At 34.1% G+C, this 24,711-nt stretch overlaps 1 protein-coding gene across 12 annotated transcripts in view; it reads right to left on the bottom strand.

Moving 5' to 3' along the window:
- The window catches only part of LOC117166869 (KIF-binding protein), a 104,220-nt gene extending 83,078 nt beyond the window's left edge, over positions 1–21,142 (bottom strand). For 3 of the 12 annotated variants that reach the window (XR_004466316.1, XR_004466317.1, XM_033351267.1), the window contains exons 1-3: positions 21,027–21,142; positions 19,786–19,999; positions 7,343–7,554 (exon numbers count right to left, since the gene is read on the bottom strand). The gene's annotated coding sequence lies outside the window, so the exon portion shown is untranslated. Of the gene's footprint in view, positions 1–5,702; positions 5,792–7,337; positions 7,555–19,785; positions 20,000–21,026 lie in introns of all 12 variants that reach the window. The other 9 variants (XR_004466318.1, XM_033351270.1, XR_004466319.1 and 6 more) reach the window with 6 other exon arrangements.
- Positions 21,143–24,711: the final 3,569 nt, after the last annotated feature.

The raw sequence follows: 24,711 nt of genomic DNA, 5'->3' as shown, positions 1-24,711 counted from the left end.
TCGTTCCAGCACCATCTTTACCTGGCTCCTTTGTCAAACCGACAACCGAAGCAAAGACAGAAGATCCGGCATTTAATCCGGCTTGGGCGTCCGCATGGACGGGAATCTGCCAAGGATCGGAAAGGTAGGAATTGTATCCAGGCCCTGCGAGAGCGGGGTGACATCGGCTCCTTCGTAGTACATCTCGTTTGATCGAGAACTGGACGAATAGGTCATGGACATGCGGATTGGCTTGAGCCAGCCGACTAAAGAGGTGGACCCAAAGGGGCGTAGGAGTTTGCCGTCTGAGGACGGAGATGTGTCCGGGCGTTCATCAGATAGTGATCTGAATTGCTATAGCGGGGAATCGACTGGATCTCAACTTACCTTGGGCGAAAAACAACATCAATTTCACCTATATGAAAATCGTGAGATTGAACCGAGGTCTCAATACTTCGGTAACAGGGTCAGAAGAGAGGTTAGAACGTCTGATAATATTTCAAACGATAAATTAACTATTGACCTCCTTAATTAAGTAGTACAAAAAAAACTAAAAGTTTTACTTCATGAAAAAGAAAAAGAGCAAAATAAAAGTTCCAAATAAAATAACTTGCTGAATCTATCCGACCAATTAAAAATCGAAATTAACGGCAGAGATAGCCAAATGGTCAGAAATTATAAATGAACAACAAATTCCAAATTTGAAATGTTCGAAGATTTTCTACAGTTTATTATAACAAAATATTGAATTTATCAGAACCTAAAGAAATATTAAACAAATTAAAAGATGTCAAAAGATATGAAATCCGCACTTCTAGCATCACAGCTAGAAAGGACTTGCTAACAATAAAACACCAACCCGGTAAAGAATCAGCTTCTGATTTTTATGACAGATTCCAAGAGAAAGTAAGAGTATTTAAGTATATTCCAGACGCTAAGAAAACTCACAGAAAAGGATAAGAGATTATTTTTTTCAAGCTGTAGCTGATGTGGTTCCTGAGATCATAACTGCAGATTGCATTTATAAAGAGACAACCTCTAAAGAAATGACTTGTGACCAACTGAAGAATTATATATTGCAAGTTGAAGCTACCAAGAGTCGAAAGGACATCACACCTCCGGTCAAGATGTTCTATGGAAACAGCAAAAAAAATGGAGCCAAGGATGGCAGATCTAAAGATGCTGTGGCATGGAAGGACATCTAAAAACGAACTGTCTGCACCTGGGATGCAAGAGTGTTAATACTGCCTGGTGGTAGAGGAAGAGGTTGGCAGACGACCAGTAGAGGTAGTAATTTCAATGCAGTTAATCGACCTGGAGACCCTACTTCTACAAGAGGAGCCAAAGGAGGAACTGGCAACCGTTGTCGTGGTCAAGGACGCGGTAGAGGAGGCTACCAGCGACGCCATGGGACTACGTCAAACAAGAGGCTATTACGCCACTGCAAGCTATCGCGAGCAACTATAAAGGTACAGATGACATAGATCCTGTAAGTAGTAATATCGATGTATTAGTAGAATTTATTGCGGACTCGGGCGCGACCGAGCACTTGAGTAATACAAAAATATATTTTGATCAATTCGATAATAAGGTAAAATAACATTTTGTATTCGAAAGATTTGTCAAATAATCTATTGTCACTACGACGTTTCGTTGAACAAGGACTTAAAATATATTTAAATAATAAGATTATTGATATCTAGAATCCTGAATTTAAGAAAAGTATTATAACAGGAGAATACGATAAGCCGTTCTGGATTATGAAACTAGTTGTGCGAAACGACGGTAAAGATAAAAATAGAATGGAACCTTAGACTAAAAGCTTTTATAGTACAAGAAGTAAGAAAAATAATATGAGCATAGAAAATTCAAAAGAAGTTATGAATGAAAAAAAAATTGGCAAAATTAATATACTGCGAGACAATAGAGAAACGGAAGATGATCCCTTGGACACGCCAAAAAATAGAAAAACTCAGGCATTGAATATTGAGATCTTATCAGATAAAATCAACTTATTAAAATCAAAGAAAGTTGTCAATGTATCATATAATAATGACATTTCAAAAGCCGTGATGTGGCATATTCGACTTGGGCATGTATCTAAAAAGTATCTTTTAACACTAGCCAAAAACAATAGTGAATTAATCCATTTAGATAACATAAACAAAAACACGACCATACAAGAATGCAAAATTTGTCTCCAAGCGAATAGTGTGAAACTACCGTTTACTGAAATAAGAAAAAGAGTCATTAAATCTCTGCAGGTAATTCATGGTGACACAATGGGTCCGAATAGCCCAGTGTCTCATCCAGGGAAATATAAATTTATATTAGTTCTTATAGACGATGCTACTAGAGCAGCTTTAGCGTTCCCATTTTAAAACAAAACAAAAGTGCCTGCGTGCATAGAGTCGTTTGTTCGACAGAGGTACATAATTTACTAGTCAAGCTACTCCAGAACTATTAAACAAATGTGGTGCTGAATTACAGTTAGCATGTCCTGACAAACCACAACACAACAATGTTGCCGAATGGTTCAACCGAACACTAGAAAATAAAGTTAGAGCAATGATGCTTGACTCTGGCATGCCGCATTCATCATGGCATCTTGCTGTTAAAACAGATGTATATATTTAGAACAGAACACCACATAAATCAATTAATATGAAAACACCGTTGAGTGAAATTCTTGTTAAACAATCTGAATGCGTGAGCCAAGTCAGGCTATTCGGTTGTGCAGCGTGTGTGAAAATTTCCCGGAATACAGAAACAAAATTCTCTCTCCAAGCTATGCTAGGTTTCATGGTAGGTTATTTGAATACAGGGTATACAATATTGGTTCCAGGAGAGAACGGATTGTACGATAGTAAACACGTAAGATTTGTTGAAAGCTTAACTTACAAAGACTTTCCCGATATACACACTGAGACAGATCAATCCGAATTGAATTTCAAAAACAAACTTGGAACTGTAAACACTGACATTTCAGACCAAGAGCCTATGACTGAAAAGAATGAAAACTTCTCTAAGATAAAAAGAAAAAGGGGTAGACCCAAAAAGAATGCTGAAGCTATGTTTTTCGTGTGTGAAACTCCTGAAACAAAAGTTAACTTTCGATCGCAATCTAAGCGATTTGAAATATCTACCAGATCCCAAGATATTCCATATTAGTATCATTGGTTTGCATTTTCTCTCTCCCGGTGAATTATATATTATTTTGAGGTTCGTGAATTTTATTTCGCGTGCGCGCGTGAATTTCCTGGTTAATTATTTACCCTCTTTCCCTAGGAAAGACTGTGACTCATTTCAATGAGATTACAAATAAAACTAAATTTCGTGATAATCCTGTTGCAATATTTGCCATGACGAAATTCAGTCTCATTTTCCTACTGATTGGAATTTTAATTTAGATAGTTGTCAGACCTTTTTAGCTATCTGATTTGTGATTTTCAATGTAAACATCATTCTGCCATTTAATGCTATTGATACCTCCAGTAGAAAAACTTATTGTTCCATTTTGGGCATTTCATATAATCCTAGGACTAATATAATTTTCCCTGTCGAGATAATTAATGGGTGATTTTGTCGTGTTTAAGTTTTTTTTTTACAAATTATTGGATGAGCTTCTGCATGATGGCGGGTTGAAAATTCAATTTTTAATTGTTCTGTGTCGTCAAACACATCACCACTCAATAATCCAGTAAGACCGCACAGCCACGTTAATTCCAAAAGTCCCAGTCCTTCCAGAAATCATAAGAAGTGCCTATACCTAACTGTTCGCTCAGCCGACCTGGAGCGGTCCCGTAGCCGCGGACTTTTCCATCCCCACTCTTCAAGCGATTTTTTTAATGTGCTCTATATAACTCTTTGGACCAGGCATTTGCGAAAGTCACTTCGTGGCGTATATATTTTATTTTTCACCCATTCTCAAATAAAACTCATAAAGATTCCGTAATTTTTATACTGAACCGTTTTAATGCACTAATGCAATCTCCTAGTTTGAGCCAAGTAAATAATATAAAAAACAAGAACAACCAATGTTTAGATATAATACTCACTAACTTACAATTATTAATCGAAAACACTAACTGCCCAATGGTGAAGGAGGATAACTATCACCTTGCGTTATCAGGAGTTGTAAATATAGCTGCGGGATCAGCCCCACAAGTCAAATTCGCTAAACCTCTAACAGCCAGGTATGATTTCAAAAAGAATGGGGACTTCTCAAAATTATATGTGCAACTGAGCAACATAAATTGGGAACGATTCTTCAAGTACATAGATCCCGAAGAAGGATGTGATTATTTTTTAAACAAAATCTATAAGCATTTGATGATCAAATTGCCAAATTCATACCAACTCCCAATGCTTCAAAATTTCCCAGTTGGTACTCAAAAGAATTAATTCAATGTATAAAAACTAAAGAAACAATCAAATTAAAATTCTATGAAACTAAACATAGAGCAGCGAAGTATTGTTTCTTAGAACTCAAATTAAAAGTTAAAGAATTTATTTGTAGAGATAAAAGAGAAAACTCAAATAAAACTGAACAACGCTTAATAGATGATCCATCTCAACTATGAAATGTTATGACCAAACTTAAAGGTGGGACAAGAATCCCAGGTATCCTTCATTATAAAAACAGAGAGATTACTGACACTGAGGTGTGTGCAAATGCCTTTGCTGATATTTTAGTAGTGTATACTCCAATATGGAAGAAATGCACCATACAAGAGATCATAATATAATTAATTTCCACACTCACCTCATAAGCTCAAAATGATAGCACAGCGTGGTTAAAATTATGAGGTCCGAGGTTAAAACGAAAAATCAGATAAATGGGAAAAATATTGTGAAATTCAAATAGTGTAAAAAATATAAGTGCCGCAAACATAAAAATTCAGTGAAAAGAAATCCGTCCAAACAGACGATATCCAAGGATTTCATTTAAGAGCACGTGACCGGAAAAAGAGTGGCTGTCCTTGCACGAGGAGATTGGAGGTAAAGAACATGTTCGCCAAGTTAAAAACGACTCTAAAGAACCTGATTGTGGAAGAAAATAGTACACCTGAAGATTTATTACAAGATTTAGAGAAAACTTGTTGTGATATTTCGTCTTTATGAGATTTTCTGCGATTGAAAATTATTCAATTTATCAACATCGCCTATTTAAAAGCTATTTTTATTTTCCTTATTATTTAAAGGAATATTTGAAGTCACGTGATTTCTCAGTTTGAGTGTGTGATGATAGCCTTGTCGCTTGAGAAAAACAGTGTACGAACAGCAGTGAATCGCGACAGATCCTAGTCCGATCTTTTCGGATCAGTAAAGTGATTAACTAATAAAGACATTAACTATTACATCATACAAAAATGTCTATATTAACGAGTGAGTGAGAGATCTGTGTAGTTCTAAAAAATTGTCTTAGTCTGCCAAGTATTCTATACTTAAAATAAAACTTCAACTTATTATTATTTCTAATTATTCTTCTCTGTCTATTCCTGATCTGGCAAAATTAATATTTATAAACATAAACATTAAACAAAATGGTCCTTCCAGCCGGATAGAAGATCTTGAAAAAAAACATTCAAAAGTGTAAAATTAATACAGAAAAGATCAAAGTGAGAAATTTTTTAAAGTGAAATCACAGGAAGTAGGTGGAAAATATGACAGCTTGAGGTCACATAGCAAGGATAAGCTGGTGACAACATTTTCGCACGTACTGTAAGGCAGTCGTCCTTCTCCAAACAGTCTGTACTGTGCTCTTTCATGCTGCCATTCTTCACTGGATCGGTCTTTCATTATTCTTCACCTGAAGAAAGAAATAACAGGTTTGCCAACTGATACTTGGATGATTGTCAATATACTTAATTTTAGACTTCATCGATTTCTAACCTTCTCCAGTGGTAAGATGACAACTTTAATTTACCCATGAGAGAGGCTCGTTATCGAAAACTCAATAATAATAATTCAGACCATAGTAGTTCAGTGAAGATTGATTGACATTTTATTAATAATTATGCTCTCGCACATGCAAATTTGCTCGCATTGTCAGAGTACTTTAAAACTAAAATAAATAAGTTCTTTAGTTTGCAAATTAAGACTTTTCAATTTTATCTGCATTATCAGCAATAGTCAATTTGAATTGCTCCTTTTGTTAAAATGGATCCATTATTCTCTGAGTTATCAGAGATTTCTCAGGCGATTTTACGCACTGAAACCAATTTTAAGAAAATTGGAAAAGCCAATCTAACAGTGGCTACTGTCAAATCCCGGATAAAACTTCTTGACCAACGCTGAAAAAGTTGTGAAACCCTGCATCTGAAAATTAAAGCTGGAACTACGTCGGCTGAGCGTGAGAAATTGGAATATTTCACAAAGTCTAAGTATCTCGCTATTAAAGATGCTTATCTCAATACGCGAGATTTTTTATATAATCAATTGGTCTTGCTTACTCCTGAGACTAAGGCTAATGAAAGGTTAAATCAGTCTCAAATTATTCATCATGATTCCTTGCCTGTTAAACTTCCTCAGATCACTTTACCGGAGTTTTCAGGAGACTACAAGGTTTGAGAGAATTTTCGCGATTTGTTTAATGCTTTAATAATTCAAAACGATTCCTTGTCAAATGTAACAAGATTACACTATTTGAAATTGTCCTGAAAGGGGGAAGGTGAAGGTTTTTTAAGACATGTTTCGATAACTGATGCTAACTTTATCTTCACTTGGGAGACGCTAAAGACCAGATTTGACAACAAGAGAGCTCATTTATAAGCCTTTATCAATCTTCCTAATGTGTCGAATAATGTTCTGGAAGACTTAAGAAACTTACGTGATAAAACAAGTGAGTCATTGGCGGCTCTCAAAAATCTTAAACGCTTAACAGAACAATGGAGTGATTTACTTTTTTTTATAATGGTTAAAATGTTTGATATAAGCACTCTCAAGGAATGGGAGATGCATATTGGTTCTAGCACTGATTATCCAACTTATCAACAACTTGACTCATTTTTAGAGACTCGCATACGTATTTTTGAGGCTATTAAAGCTTCAAAGCCTGTTGCGAGTTCTCAAGAAAAGAGTAGGACTTCAAAACAATAGGGAGTTAGGAGCCACAATGCAACTTCTAGCTCAAAGCGTCTCCTTTGTAAGGATAATCACTCTTTATTTAAATGAAACCAATTCAAAGCTCTGTCTGTAAACAAGCGTACGGAAGTTGCTACAAACAATCATTGTTGTTATAATTGTCTCACACCTGGACATCGACCATATAATTTTGTTAGTAAATTCAAATGTTACAAGTGCGGTAGGAGACATAATTCATTGTTGCATTCAGATGATTATAATTCAAATCCCACCTTACCACCAACAACCTCTGCTCGGTTAATTCTCAATTGGCAGTTTCAGGTTCTCTCGCGTCACAGTCAAATGATCCCGGCGATGCCACCCTAGGGGTGGGGGTAAATCATGTAGCACTTATAGAAGCAGACGATCTATTTTCGTTTCATTTTCTGAATAATCATCCAAATTTGTCGCGCTCAACCTTACTCGCTACGGCTGTTATTTCCTTCCAAGCTGAAAATGGAAGAAGTCACAGATTTAGAGTTTTGCTGGGCCAAGGATCTGAATGTTGCTTCATTACAGAGAGAGCAATGAAAATATTAAGTCCACGCTACAAAAAGGTTAAAGCAGTAGTATATGGGGTTGAAGGAGTTAATATTGGTTCTTCAAGAAAGTTAGCAGAATTTAATTTAATTTCTACAGAAAAGAACTGTCCTAAAGTCCACATCCAAGCTTTAGTATTATTACACCTTACAACATATGCTCCTCCTGTAAGATCTAATGTGGGGAATGAAGGTCAATTAAGAGTTAGGATTAGCAGATACAAATCCCTTTAGCTCCCATCAAGTTGATTTGATTTTAGGAGCCGATAAGTATGGCTCATGTTTACTTCCTGGTCTCCATACAGGGTATATTGGGTTCTCGTACTGCGCAAAGTACCATTTTTTGTTGGATATTATCTGGGCCAGTTTCAGTCACAAATAAAATAGAAATTAACATTCCAGTTACAGCACATCAGGCTATTTCAGCAGAAGTCTCGCATGAAGACTTAACCAGGTTCTGGGAGTTGGAAGAAGTTCCCTTTAAAAAGCCTTTGGCAGATGACGAAATGTTTTGTGATAAGCATTTGGCCACGAATTACCAACAAACAAAAGACGGACGTTACATGATACGCTTACCTTTCAAAAACGGTCCTCCCATAAAAATAGGTGCATCCCTGGAGAGAGCTAAGATCGTTTTGAATAAAATAATTCGTCGTTTATCGGAGAAATCGGAATTATTGTTACAATACTCCAATTTCTTATCAGAATATGAAAGCCTTGGACACATGGAACTTCTTCAAGAAAAGGAACTGGATAGTTTTCCACAAACTGTGTATTTGCCTCATCACCCTATCTTAAGAGAAAGTACTTTCACTACAAAGTTGAGGGTTGTTTTCAACGCTTCCAGTTTAACTTCCAATAATTCTTCCTTGAATTCTCATCTTCACATCAGTCCCAAGATTCTCAATGATTTAGTTTCAATCATTATGAATTGGAGATCACATCGCTTAGTTTATATGGTTGACATTGAAAAAATGTTTAGACAAATTCTAGTTGATCCTCGGGATTGCGACTATCAAAGAATTGTCTGGATTTCTCCTGATAAAAGGCTCGTCGCTTATAGAATTTTAACCGTTACTTACGATTCGGCCTGTGCTTCTTATTTGGCTGATAAAGTGGTTAAGCAGTTAGCTTATGATGAAGGAAATAGATTTCCTTTAGCCCAAACTATATTAGAAAATAATATTTACGTCGATGATGTTTTTTTGGTGCAGATAGTCAGATTGAGGCTAAACAGGCGCGAGCTCAAGTAACACTGTTATTAGAAGCCGGCGGTTTCCATTTGCGAAAATAGGCCGCAAATGAACCCGAACTATTAGAAGATTGTCCCTCGGGAGAACACGAACGTGCTATCGAATTTCCGTTAGCGCAGGATGCTCTGCTGAATGTTCTAGGTTTATTTTGGGATCCTAAATCCGATTCATTCCTTTTTAAAGTGACTTCTTCTTTAGTCGAAAATCCAACAAAACAGATTGTTCTTTCATTAATAGCTAGGTTGTATGATCCTATGGGTTGGATAACTCCAGTCATAATAGTGGCAAAAATTTTAATGCAAGAACTTTGGCTGCGTTAACTCGACTGGGACGACAGAGTACCTGATGACCTTGAAAGTCAATGGTTAAATTGTCATGGTTCTCTGGAAAAATTATAAACACTTAAAGTCCCCAAATGGACACGACAACTGCAAACAAACTCTGAATTCAAGCTTCATGGTTTTTCTGTCGCTTCGTCAAAAGCTTATTCAGCTTCCGTTTACATTAGAATTCTTAGTGAAGATTTAAAACAGGCTCATGTTTGCCTACTAATGGCTAAATTTAAAGCAGCTCCTGTTTAATATTTATCAATTACTCGTTTGGTGTTGTGTGGAGCTGCGTTGCTAACTAAGGCACTTAAGTTTGTCATGGAAACTATACCTGTTTACTGTCACACTGATTCCGTAACAGTTTTGGCTTGGCTCGGAAAAAATCCTTCCAACTGTCCTGTGTTTGTTGCCAATAAAGTTTCCCTAATTCATGAGCTGGTACCTCGCACGAAATGGCGATACATTTCTACTAAAGATAATCCAGCCGACTGCGCTACACGAGGACTCACGCCCGAAAAATTGATAAGGCATTCCTCATGGTGGCAAGATGCCTTTGTGTTCAAACACTCAAAACTTAATAAGCCTAAACCTAAATTTTCAAGATGTCTCTTAATGCGATTGATGCTATTAAAAAGTTTGAATCCATTCTTGGATTCCAACAATCTCTTAAGGTTAGGTGGAAGACTACGACATGCTCCTATCAGTTTTGATGAGAAGCATCCTATTATTTTGCCGTGTCACCACATAAGTGAGCTTATCGCCACGCATGCTCACCTTCGATCTTTACACGGTGGTCAGCAATTAACTTTACATACGCTCAGACAGCGTTACTGGATTTTAGGAGCTCGCTCTTTGGTTAAACGACCGGGAATTGTAAAATTGTCTTTTGAATTTTAGACTGGATGCTAATTTGCATAATGAGTTCGCAATTCAAGGTACTTCTTGGCATTTCATACCTCCTTCTGCTCCTCATTTTGGGGGTTTATGGGAGGCTGGAGTTAAGAATTTTAAACAACATCTGAAAAGAATTGTAGGTGCACATACTCTTACATACGAAGAGTTTTATAACCTTCTTGCTCGTATAGAAGCTTGCCTCAATTCCCGTCCTATTGCCCCTCTTTCAAATGATCCTGAAGACTCTTCCTATCTTACACCTGGACATTTTCTGATTGGAGCCCCTTTGACCAACTTTCCAGAACCCTCATTGGAATTTACTTCGGAAAATCGATTAAATCGATGGCAGTTAGTACAAAAAATTTCAGATATTTACTGGAGAAGATGGGCTGTTGATAATTAAAAGTCTTTACAAAAACGCTACAAATGGTTCAACAAAGAACTAAATCTTGTGATCGGTGATATCGTTCTTGTGAAACATGATTCGTTACCGCCCTCTAGATGGTTGTTAGGCCGTATAATTAAATGCTACAAAGGTAAGGACGATTTAGTACGGAGTAGTGTCTGTTCCGCGACTGTACATCTCATGCCGTCAAGGTGGTCGCGGAATATTGAGTCTTGAATGTCTTCACAACAGGATTATTCTGGATACAGCACATAGAGTTGCAAATGGAAGAGACCCTCTTCTTAAAATGGTCAGGAATCATAAAGAAGTGGGCAAAGGAGCGTTTCTGTACAAAGCAGCGGAGGACGCTGCTGAAACAAGCGGACTTAACTTCAGTTATGTAGTTCCCCACCTCATGCGGGAACAACCTACATTCAAAGGCACAATGCGGCACTAAGAGTGCTTCATTACCATCTCTGTCACTCTTACGACATGCACCTTAATATCGCTCCTCTAAATGCTCCTAAGGAAATCGAATCAATTGTCGAGAATGGGAAGTGCCGCATATACTACAACTTTATATTCTGGACAATTGTTTCTGTTGCGCATTGGAGGGCAGACATGGTTCTTCTTGACTTCGAGAAGTGAACCATGTTCGTCATCGAATTTTCGGCACCACCTGACGAAAACATCATAGCCGATTGTACCCGGAATATTCTGTTAAACTAATCGTCCTTATCATCGGCGCTCTTGGAGGTGTCAAGATTTCACTCGTTAATAACCTGAAAACCATCCCTGCGTGTCAACAATATGCTAAAACACTTGCGGGAAAAACGCAGAAGGCGGGAGTCCTTCGATCACTCCGTGTTCTCAGGCTACACGACACTTTTGCCGGATCGGCGTATTGATTCCGTTACAGACTGTAACCACCTACCTCACGGTCGTGAGACCTGGTTGTTATTTTCCATGATACTTATTATTATTATAGTAAGTATAATAATAATAATAAGTGTTATTGAAAATAAGTTTTATTGTTATTATTATTATTTTAAAAATATCAATATCGAGTCGAATATACAAGATAAAAAAATTATTGTATAAGGCCAACGCCAACTCAGTCTTTTAAACTCTTCTGTGACCATAAGATTTTTTAGCCACGAACTATATAAACAAGATATAGGTTAGAGGGTTTGAGGCATCGCTGATTTCAAATTTGCCATTACTTTAGCAAAATTAATTTTTTTTAACAAATTATTGCGATATTAACCAATTTTGTAAAACGAATACGAGAATCAGATTGAATGGAAAAAGTTACATCTGGAATAGTTCTTTTGTCTTCAATTACGCTTTTTAATAAAGAAATTATTAAATAATTAATTTGGTAAATTTAATAAAACTGTTTATGTTCATAAGAAAGACAAAGAAAATACAAATACCAAATCAATTATTTAAGGGGTTTTTGAGTACGCTCAATCCAAACATACGATTAATCTTGTAAAATAAGTGTGTTTGAATAATTAAAACGATATTACGATCTTAGAACGAACATTACACACAAATAAAAAAAATTATTGTTCGGCTACCATTTTGAATCCGCCATTCTGAAGTTTAGCATTTTAGTACTTTATTTATTGCTAGCAACACCAAAAATATCAAATTGAATAACAATCTCGGGTTTCTCATTGTTTTTTTTTCACCTTAAAAATGGTAAACCTGGAGAGCATGTAAAAAATCACGTTCTTTTAGATATTTTAATCCGCCACTTTGAAAAAAAAGTGATTCTGAAAAAATTTGAGATGAAAGTACACATATTAAAGATCATCTGTGGCAAATTTGGTGAAAAAAAGCACCGGTACATGAGATATTTAGGTGGTCCGATTGACATGGAATTGCTGATATATATGTAAATGGGGCATTCTCCGTCAACCGGACACCCGCCCCGTCCCAGAGTAATTTTGATCCGATTGAGGTTTATGATGTCTCAAATGAAAGCTTAGGCTATCTACTTCCGAATCTCACTTGGCGTTTTTGATTCAGAAAAAAATAAATCCAATTTGGCGGTTGAAACTCGGAAAAACGCACTAACATGGATGTTTTTCAGCCACGTCCCAGAGTAATTTTCATCCAATTGAGGTCTGTGAGGTCTCGAATGAAAGCTAAGGTTTTCTACTTTCGAATGCTATTTTGCGTTTTTGATTCGGGAAAAAATCTATCCAATATGGCTGCCCAAACTCGGAAAAACGCACTAACATGGATGTGTTTCAGCCTCGTTCCAGAATAATTTTCATCCGATTCAGGTCTGTGAGGTCTCAAATGAAAGCTAAGGTTGTATACTTTTGAATGCCCCTGGGCGTCAATTTTCGATTCCTTTTTTACATGGTCAAATATAGACAAGGCTTTCGAAAGTAAACAACTGTAGCTTTCATTTGGATTTCAAAGTCCTTAATCTGATAAAAATTACTCTGGAACAAGGCTGAAAAATCATGTTAGTGCGTTTTCCGAGTTTCGGCCACCATATAGGATTTATTTTTTTCCGAATAAAAAATGCCACGTGGCATTCGAAATAAGATAGCCTTAGCTTTCATTTGAGACCTTATAGACCACAATCGGATCAAAATTACTCTGGGACAGGGTGGGTGTCCGGTTAACGGAGAATGTCCCATATACGAGGTGTGTTCAAAAAGTAAGGTGACTTTTCAATTTTCGCGGGCTACGTACATTCAAGTTTTAAATTTTTTGTTGTGTTGGGACACTCGTCACGATTATATGTTCGCAGTTTTAACTATATAGCTCGTGTTGTTTTTCTGGCAGAGGCGTAAAAGGTTAGAAGGGTTTGGTGTGCTCGGCGACTTTCTTCTTTCGAAAAAAATGGAGCAAAGAGTTTGCATTAAATTTTGTGTGAAAAATGGAATCCAGTGCTCTAAAACTCTTGAAATGTTGACAGTTGCATACGGTGAGTCTACTCTGAGTAATAAAAATGTGTATAAGTGGTACAAGCTGTTCCAAGAAGGCCGAGAGGATGTCGAAGCCGAACCTCGCCCTGGACGTCCCAGCACGTCCACAACAGATGAAAACGTTCGAGCAGTGGAAGAAATGGTGTTGAAAAATCGACGAATTACCATCAGAGAAGTTGCGGAAGACGTTGGCATATCGGTTGGCTCATGCCATGCTATCTTTTCGGACGTTTTGGGCATGAGACGTGTCAGCGAAATTTGTTCCAAAACTGCTTAATTTTGATCAAAAGATCCATCGCATGATCATCGCTCAGGAGATGTTGAATGAAGTCAATAATGATCCTGATTTTCTCAAAAGGGTTATAACTGGGGATGAATCGTGGGTATATGGTTATGACGTCGAAACTAAATCCCAATCGTCTCAGTGGAAGCATCCTGAGTCTCCAAGACCGAAAAAAACCCGTCAAGTTCGGTCAAATGTGAAGGTTTTGCTCACTGTCTTCTTTGATTACCGTGGCGTAGTGCATCAGGAATTCTCACCACAAGGTCGTACGGTCAATAAGGAGTATTACTTTCAAGTTATGCGCCGATTGCGAGAGGCGATACGCAAAAAACGTCCGGAACTTTGGAAAAACAATTCGTGGCTTTTGCATCACGATAATGCACCTGCTCATTCATCGTTGCTTGTGAAAGATTTTCTGACCAAAAACAGCACCACTGTCATGCCTCAGCCTCCATATTCACCGGATTTGGCCCCCAGTGACATTTTTCTTTTTCCAAAACTGAAGAGACCCATGAAAGGACATCGATTTTCAACGATTGAGGAGATAAAAACTGCATCGCTGAGAGAACTCAAGGCTATACCATAAAATGATTATCAGAAGTGCTTCGATGATTGGAAAAAGCGTTGGCACAAGTGCTGGGGTTTATATATACTGAGGACTTCGGAAGTCACGTAAGGGTGCATTTGTAAATTGTCACGTGGAGGTGCATTTCTAAATTGTCACGTACAGGTGCATTTGTAAATTAGGACGCCCTGACAATTCCGAAAAACGTTGCTTTATGCGCGATACTCTAGATATTGAGTTTCGTATGACTTGATGTTTTGACTCTTGGCCTTTCAGGGATATAAAATATCTTAATCATAATGTTTAAATCAGTTCAGATGCTTTTCATTCTCAGTGTGTCTGACTACATACATGTTCTTCCACTACGTGGACTACCCATTAATGGTGAACTGAAGCATTTAATTATAATGAAACGCTATTATTGTTTTTAAGCACGCGTGTGTATTTATACTTTATATTTTCGGTTTTAGCTTTGTTGTCTTTTTAAACTATTAAAAGTATAAATAGACTCGTATGATTATAATCCTAGCTATAAATATTATATAGCGGTACAGTGTGCAACTGTAGTTTCATAAAGATCGAGCATAGGTATCTCACAGGTGCTCTCCAAGTTATTATCCCTCCATGGTAACACTCCACTTACCGACCGTAGTCCAGTTACCATAATTAGATTTGAACTCCGGGAAGATCTTTGACATACCCATGCGCTCTGAGGTCTTATCCCTCTAGGGTTACCCTGTAAATATTTTGCGGTTTCTTTCTTACCGATCGAAGCCCAGTTACCATAATTAGGTTCTAAAAAATCCTATATGGCGGCCGAAACTCGGAAAACGCACTAACATGGATTTTTCAGCCTTGTTCCAGAGTAATTTTCATGCGATTAAGGTCTTTGAAATCTCTAATGAAAGCTACAGTTGTTTACTTTCGAAAGCCTTGTCTATATTTGACCATGTAAAAATGGAATCGAAAATTTTCTCCTAGGGGCATTTGAAAGTATACAACCTTAGCTTTTATTTGGGACCTCACAGACCTGAATCTGATGAAAATTAATCTAAAACGAGGCTGAAACACATCCATGTTAGTGCGTTTCTCCGAATTTGGTAAGTAACGAGATAATTCTGAAAGAATGTGGTTCAGAAGAGACGCTAATAGACACATGAGAAAGAAATCGGTTAAGATGGTTCGGGCATATTGAGAGTGCCAAATGAGCGACTAACGAAACAAGTGTATCACGGTAAAGTAAATGGCAGCGTGGCCTGAAACAAAAGGCCTTGGGCACTAATGGACCCAAGTGGGGAACCTCACATGACAACTTTGTGAGGATCTTCACTTTGGGTGATTGCGAGAGAGATTGATCAGCAACCTGGGTCGGAGCAGTGTTGCGGAACGAGCGTGTTACTTAAATAAATAACACGAGAATTCTGGATCAATTTTAAATTCTATATCCCTTCCTCACATTACTCCCTTCTCCACCGAGTGAGTCACGCCTACCCCAAAAGGGAAACGGCTTAATGGTGTAATAATAGAAAATAATCCACACAGATTTAAATAGACCGCATAATACCACCGGTAATTGTGATGAGAAATATTTTTTAACATTCATAGATGATTATATTAAGTGCACGAACATGTATTACATTAAAAGTAAAGATCAAACATCAGATTGCTTTATATAATTTTTTAATTTGGTAGAAAACAAGTTTTATCTAAAAAAAATTAAGAAATTGAGATATGATAATGGCAAGAAATATCTAAATAGTACAATTTATGAATTTATTAAGAGTAAAGGAATTAAATTGCTAACATGTTCTCCATACGTACATGAATTCAATGGAGTACGCGAAAAGGTATGATAGATCGGCAATGGATATGGGAAAATGTTTAGCGAAAGAACTTAAAATCAATCCTAGATTTTGACCTGAAATCATGAAAACAGTTGCTTATTTAAAGAACCGTACAATAGCCAATACAAAAGAGAATAAAGCTCCTTAAGAGGTACTCTTTAAAAAAAAGCCCAATGTTAAACATCTAAAAATGTATGGAAGTGGAGTTTTTGTAAGAACACACCGAGTTTCGAGAAAAAAATGGGATGATAAAGCTAAATTAGGTATATTGGCAGGTTAAAATGATAACAGCTATAGAGTTCTTGCCAATAATAAAATAATAAATGCGAGAAATGTACAAGTAGTAGAAGAGGGTAGTGTTAATCTGTCTAGAAAAAATGCATGATAATGACTACGAAAATTTCATAAGCCTGAATTTAGAGAATGAGATAAATGAAAATTATGACGATTCTGATAATGAAATTGATTAAAATAATGTAGATGCTCCAAATGATAATGTGAAAGAAAAGAACAATGACTTAAAATATGCCAAATAATAATTAAAATTCAATGGGAAAAAGAGTTTCAAGCACAAAAACATCAAATAAACAGATTGGGAAATCCAGTAACTCATGAGGTTGAAAGCTTAAATAAAAATAAAACTTGGACTATTATTGATAGACCAAAAGACAAGAAAAATAGAGATGTAAAATGGATTTATAAACAGAAAAGTCACAATACTTATAAAGCACGACTAAGTAGTTAGAGGTTTTCAACAAAAAGATTACCTTGAAAATGTCTATTCACCTGCAGACAAAATGCAAACTTTAAAATTTTCATTAAGTTATTGTTGTGCGAATAATTTATTTCAAACTAAATTATTTCTTGAAAAAATATCCTACTCCTTCTTCACCCCACTGGGAATCGAACCACAACTTCTGATTTCCGGTCAGGTGCTTTTCCAATTAAGCTATTAGAGGGATCAGAATAAGAACTTTTTTTAAGAAATAATTTTAATTTGAAAATATTATTTTCCATCTAGTCTACTAAGAAGTTAAGCATTTTCTATTATTGAAGATTCTTAACTTGATCGATATTGTGTAGATTTTCTGCCTTCATGGTTTGTAGGGTTGATCTACTGTCGGTAAGGTACCATCTCTGATGATATAGCAGATTCATTTAAAAATCATTTATTTACTGAGCAAATGGATGAGACAGCATTTCACAATGGTACTGTGAAATCAGAAGTGTATATTAATGAATCTAGAGGTTACGAAACAGGTAACAATAAAGTCTGCAAAATACAAATGGCTTTATATGGTTTAAGAGAAAATTCAAGAGCATGGCATGGTTGTTTTAATAAATCTGTTGAATACTTTAATTTTGTCAAAAGTAATTATGATTACTGCTTACATGTAAACTATACAAACAAAGATCCAATACATATTTTAGTTTTTGCCGATGATCTTTTGATTTGTTGCAAAGACAAAAATAAAATTAATGAAGTATAAGCTAGTTTGATGCAAATATTTTCTATGAAAGATTTAGGTAAAATTGGAAATTCTATAGGAATTGATATAGATTACAGTGGTGATAGAAAATCAATGACGTTAAGTCAAACAAAATATATTAATTCTTTAGCTGTAAAGTATACCTTAGAAAATGCAAAACTGTACAACACCCCGATGGAGAGCAGTTTAAAGTTTGAACAATTAACTCAAATAGATGAAAGCATAAAATACAGAAAATTAATTGGCGAATTGTGGTACATCAGTACAGGTACAAAACCAGATATTACGTATAGCGCAAATTATTTGAGTATATTTCAAACCTGTTACAATCAGACACATCTCAAATATGTATTAAGAATCTAAAACATTTATACAGAACGAAAGATTTAAAATTGACGTATAACGATAAAAGTTTGAAGTGAGCAATTAGACTATATGGACGATTCGGACTATGTAGAAGATAACATCGATCGAAAATCCACTACGAGATTCGTAAGTAGACTTTTCGGTAATTTGATTTATTGGAAAACGCGCAAGTAAAATACGGTGACTAAATGTTCAACATTTGCAGAGTGCACAGCTATGTAAAAAGCAGTGGCAGAAGTTCTGTTTCTAAGGAATTTATTAAATTAGTCATTTAATTTGAATATAGCGAAACCAATAAAGATATTTGAAGACAATTCAGGAGCTGTAGCTATTACGAAATTCGACGATTTCACAAAAACTCGAAGCACATTGAAATGCAGTATCACTATATAAATGAGAACTGCGAAAACGGTGTAATTGATTATTATCAAAATTGATTCTAAATTTAATCTGACAGATATGTTAACAAAGAGCTTGGATAAAGTTAAATTTATAAAAAATAGGAATGCGTTGAAATTAATTTAAATTGTTCAAGAATTAAAAATTAATTATAAGATGAAATGTTGAATTCGAATATAAACTAGTATGCAAAAAGTGAAATAATGTATACGTAACATGAAAAACATTGTATGATTTAAGAAAATAACAAGTACAGATTTATGACGTTGAAAACTCAAGGAGGCGTGTTGGAACATTTGAATATTTCAACAGTCAGAAACCTAATTTGATTTAATTTTGACACCCGTGTCGCCATCTATCGACATTTACATGCGAACTTACTGTAATAGATGTGCGTACTGCGATCAGTACACAAATGGTGACGATAGAGAATGGTTGCGGTAACGTTGCTTATCAGTCGCGGTTGTCTGAGCACATGTGCATATTACCTTTTTTTTAATTTTTACATTATGGTATATACACCATTAAGCCATTTCCCTTTCGGGGTGGTTAAGAATAAATAATTAAATAGGTATCCTTACGATTATGAACACCTTATTTTCCACAATCACCTCATAAACTCAAGAAGTTTAAATTAGAATAACACATTCATTTTATATTTTCGAATATAATTTTTTTTAGTTATAACTTTAAAGATTTTGCCATTGTTCTGATTTTTAAACTGCTATTATCGAACACGAAAATAGTGTGTAAACAAAATACAATTATGTCTGGCTATTCTAATTTAAATTAAATAAAGTTCAGGTAACAAAATTTTTAACTTTTTAAAAATCAATTGAGGTGACGGATGCAACAACTCGACAGACATTCAAGTCAATTCACGGACGAAATTTTTAATTGCTAAATATAAATTATATATTGAATACAATAATTCACCATGTTCGAATTCAATTGCGTTTTACAAGAATTGTCGATTTCATTTCGCAATTGCAGTCTATCGACTTTAGTTGAATCTTTTTTTTGCAGGCAAACTTTAGTACCTAAAGTGGCAATCACGTTTTTATTAGAAATCTCATATTTAACAAAGTTTATTGTTTGTTTTTTTGAAAATGTAAAAACCAAACGGGGCATCTTTGAAAATAAGAAATTATATTTAAATTCGTACATTAAATATGGAAAGCGGATTTGAGGTTAGGAGTTTGTTGACAAAGACCACGACCTTTTCAAAAGTTTAAAAGCTGTAACTGCAAACCAGGAAGAACTAAAATTTAACCACACATTTTAGATCATTTTCACGAACATAAGTAAGGTAACGTAATAAATTAGAAGCCCAAAACAGAATACATCATCTCTTCCATATAATAGTAAGTGCGTACCTACCTGTATTATTCACTATAGAGATTCCAAATCTTCTACATACGTTTTTATTATACAGCATGTAACATATACGATATTTCTTCAAATCTGAGTGATGTGTAAAATTATTGAGAAAAAAAATAGTCTGAGAAAAATTATACTTGCAAACGGATGTTAGGAAATAATAAGCAAACCAGCCCATCTGATCCTCGCGCATGCGCAGATACAAGCAGGTTCACTGCAGAAAAGAATTACGACAGTGAAACGATTAGGTTTATCCTTTTTTAATATTTATAAAAAAATAATACATTCTAATCACAAATAAATTCTGAACATTAAATAAAAACCTGCTGAGCAGGTAATAAAATATATATGTATATATATATATATATATATATTTTTTTTTTTCTACTCCGAAACTGTTTTTTAAGCAATATCTCTGATGACGATTTTTTTGTCATAATGTACTTTTGAGTTTTATTATCAGATTTACAAAAAAATATGTTTATATTTTAAGTTACATTTTGTGTTCACGGACACGCTTAATAATTCTGTGTTTATTATAAGGTTTATAGAATATTATTCGTCTGGCTTGAAAAATTTGCATAAATTAAAGTTTGTTCTTCTAAAGTTTACAAAATTGACACATTAGACGGTTTTTCGACTGTCAAAACAAAGGATAAAATCCGTATCTCATTGTACAAAAGGAGGTTGTGACACCTAACGCTAATGACGTTTGGGGCGTTCTTATATTAAATTTAAGACTAAATGAACAGAAATTTAAAAAAACGAACTGAACATTTTGTAGGGGATCATAATGAGTATTTATTGAATAAAAATGTCTAATTCCATGCTATATTACTGGGACTTCAAGTATGCCTGCAATTTAACAATCACCCATACGTTAACTAGAAATTTCAAGATACAAACAAGAATGTGCAGATAGTCAGAAAAAATACTTAGAGGTTTTTTGTATCCATTCTAACCCCTTGCCGGACGTGTAGGCGCAATCTAGACGGTCGTTTAAACACATCGAAACAATATTCTATGTTGTTTTGCACGGTTGAAAGTCAATACAGATTTGATGCATTATAACATTTGGTAGCATGGTTTTGGTCAGATAAAATACAATAACAGATTTTTTCATTACTTCTCTACTGGCCTAAACTCTTAATTAAATAAAATTTTTAAAGATCGGCTAACGTAATGGTCTATTATATATGTTATTATTTTTTATTATATTTTATATTCTTAAAACTTCTAACCTTTTAAATAAATCTTCCTGGTTAATACACTGCGAAAAACCACATACAGGGGCAGTCAACGCAATGGGAAGTAGGTGGCAATAGATACCCAGAGCTAGCGCCGCGTACTATTGGTCTGTGAACTAGATCGTATGCACATGCGTCAGCGCACGTATATGTATATATAGTTCTTTCATGTTTCGTTTTATCATAATCCCCCCCCCCCCTTCAACGACTGTATGTCAGCGTCAGTTCACTAGTACTATGGACATGATCTAATAAATACATGGTCTAGCCACGCGCAAGTAAGAAAAACCGAACCACCGCTTAATTTCTCCATCTTGGATAAGAAAGGCGGCAAACGTAAGGGATTTTAAAATGCAAAATGTAAGAATAAAAATTTCTTGTACTTTTCAGTTGTATAAATATTTGAATCCTTATAAAATGTATTATAATAATGTTGTAGATCGTTAAAGGAAAATACGGATTAACTATAATTTTATGTTATGTGTTTCATAACTTCTTTCTGCTGACAAAAAATGACGTATCTATGTCAAATAAAATGAAATTGAAGTCAAGTGGGAAAAATCTGACTAAAGAAAATAATATAATGCAGTGCAGGTTGGACGCTGGACCGGGAAACCTAGAAAACCAGGAAATTACAGTGAATTTATCTTTCGACCGCGAATGTTACAAAATTTGTATAATAAAAATGTTGTCCAACTTTGATTTCAACAGTTTTTTTTTAATTTCCTAAATTGTGATTTTCATAGAATATTATACCATTTAGTTTAGAATACTTAATTCAAAAATCCGTCAATTAAAAAATTTTCCTGTTAAATTTTCTTATTTTTCAGCATACATTTTAATTGAAGAATTTTAAAATGTAGTTTTAGAGGTTGAAAAAATTACAAGTTTTTAAAATCGAAGATTTTTTTATAAAGAACTAGGTGGCCGTCGGACTGGGAAACCGAGAATTTTACGAATTTTCAGAAGAAAAATCTGCCCAAGCTATATTTTAACAGTTTTAAAAATAATTAAAGTGCAGTTTTGAGGATTTAAACAATTAAAAATTTAAAGTAATTGAAGCTGAAATTTTTTGATATAAAACAGTTTTATTTTATCAACTGTAAATAATAAATAAATAATTTAAAAAATGGATCTGCTCTCATGATTTATCAATAATATATTTTTCATTCACAGTTTCAGGTATTCCTTTATATATTTTTTCATATTAAATTTAATAAATAAATTTATTAATATATTATTTCTATTAACGTTTTCAGCTATTAAAAAATGTAAACGTGCGTCTGACTCTTTTCCACTTAAAAATAAATCCATAATAGTATAGTCATAATTAAATGTTTTTATTAAATTAAAAATATTTTGAGTCTAAATTATTTAATTTTTAACCCATTTAATTTGAAATTTCTTAATGTAGAAAAAGAATAAGTATTTAATATTTAACAATATTTCGCTTTTGTTCACTTTTGCGAACTAAAATCAAGCGCCCCCAATCACTCAGGCCAGTTTATGAACTGAAATAGATGATAGACGGTTCTACTTGAGCGGCCAAACAGGGCGGCATTTTTCGAGTTTGTCAATGTCGGTAGAGAAGAACAGAGTGGGTAATTTCGCATATATATTTATATGCTAGGTGAATTTGGGATGCTTAGATTAAAAAGTTAACATAAACGTATGTGAATGATCTTAAGCGAATTTTTAAAATTATGCACAATTAAACGTTTTGAAAAAATAACTGTTTTTTGGTATTCAAAGATTAATTTAAGAGCCTATTAATCAAAATTTTAATCATTCTTTTAGTACATAACGATAAAAAAAATATGGTGGGAAATAACAAACATTTTCATTTAAATTTAATACTTTTTGTTGTTTAAAGATTACTATATATTTTTTGAATTCACTATTTTTGTTGGTAGAAAATTTATTTTCTCGGTTAAAAAATCATCTTTTTCATTAAAAACTTAATTCTTTTTGGAAGTTTGTTGATTTTGAATTGAAAATTTAACTATTTTAATTATTGTTCAAAATTGATGTTTTTCAGTAAAAAATTCATCTATTTGGTTGACAATTTTAAAATTTTTATTTTCAAGTTTGTTGCTTTTTTCAGAAAATTAATTTTCTAGGTTAAAAATTCTTTTTATTGAAAATTAAACTTTTTTTAAATACGTTGTTTTTAGGTTGAGAATTGAGCTATTTAATTTGTCTTTTTAATGCTTGAAAATTAATCTTAGTATAAAATTCATTATTTTTTTGTTACAAATGTAAGTTGTTTTTAAAAAATATTTGGTAAGATTCCGGGGAATGTTTTAATTTTTTTTTAATTAAAAAAAATAATTTTTAAAGAAAATTTTTAAATATTTTGAAATTATTTAAAACATAAAAAATGCGTCGAATCGAAAATCCGGTAAAACAAAAGTGTCAACACTTTAAAATTTCCGAGAAAAATAAATACTATATACCACCCAGTTCACGATCGTGAGATTTGGCCATAGGTGTGATTTATTGCGTATATTCTGGGAGCTAGTGTCATTTTTAGTTGACAGTTGCTGACAGTAGGACCACGCAGTGGTTGTTTGATCTTTTTTAATTTTATATACAATATTTCCTAAATTCATATAATTCGATATAATTTTTTATATATTTCAGACAATTTAAAATTATTAAATTAGAATAGTCCGCATAGTGTGACTTTGTTTTGAATTCACCCAATTTGTTGAAATGATATTGGTAGGGCGAAGAGGAACCTTCGATCTTTCAGATTCTTAGCATCTCCAGTTCGCAGAACCGGCGGAGAGTTTCCGAGAAATGTATTTCCCCACCAAACAAATGCAATATAAATAGATGAGTAGCTCTTTCAAACTGCTTTCTTGATCACTTATTATATAATCTAATTAAATAGTATTTAGTTAAACTTTAATTAAATAAACAAATTGATTAAAATAAATAAAATAAAAAAATATCTTTTTTTTTAACTTTTAATACTTTTCACATTTCCTAATTTAGTATATGTACTAATAACTAAGTTATTAGATTTAGCCTTTAAAAATAGGGGGACAAAAACTTTTAAAAAATCTGGGCTATTAATTTCAGCTTCAGTTTAGAGTTAAAAAATAATGTTTTTTTGCAATTACAATCATTTTTAATATAAAATACAAATTTGGAATGACTATTAGCTTGTTACAAAGGTAAAACCCCATTCCAAGTTTTGACAAGAAGAAATCACCGCTTATCTGTTTCTTTTTAAAGTTATATAAATATAATTTTCGTAAGATTCCGGAGATATTTCAAAAACATTTTTGAAGATTTCACATATGCCGAAAAAATGCAGAAAATTTGTAATGCTTTTTTTTTTATTTTGCAGGACACACAAAATATTACGAAAAATTAGAGTCAGCTTAAAAGATATTTAGGACTTTCAGAAGATTTGAAGAAATAATTTTTAAAATAATTTTTCGAAAAACTATTCATGTTTTTAAATATTGTTAATCTCTTCAAAAATTCTGAAATTCCGAAATAATTTTTGTAATAAAAAATTACATTTTTACGAGGGTAGTTCAGTAAGTCCTTAGAATGACCAACGGATGGCGCACGAATCGCTCCAAATCATCTGTTTTCAGTCAGCACCACTCCCGACTAGATATATGGTGCAGTCACAGTCCACATCTTCTGAGTTTACGTGTTT

Source organism: Belonocnema kinseyi, chromosome 2, assembly GCF_010883055.1.
Source record: "Belonocnema kinseyi isolate 2016_QV_RU_SX_M_011 chromosome 2, B_treatae_v1, whole genome shotgun sequence".
Taxonomy (NCBI): domain Eukaryota; kingdom Metazoa; phylum Arthropoda; class Insecta; order Hymenoptera; family Cynipidae; genus Belonocnema; species Belonocnema kinseyi.
Note: the sequence above shows the minus strand (reverse complement) of the source record. Positions and strands in the feature narration are given on the sequence as shown.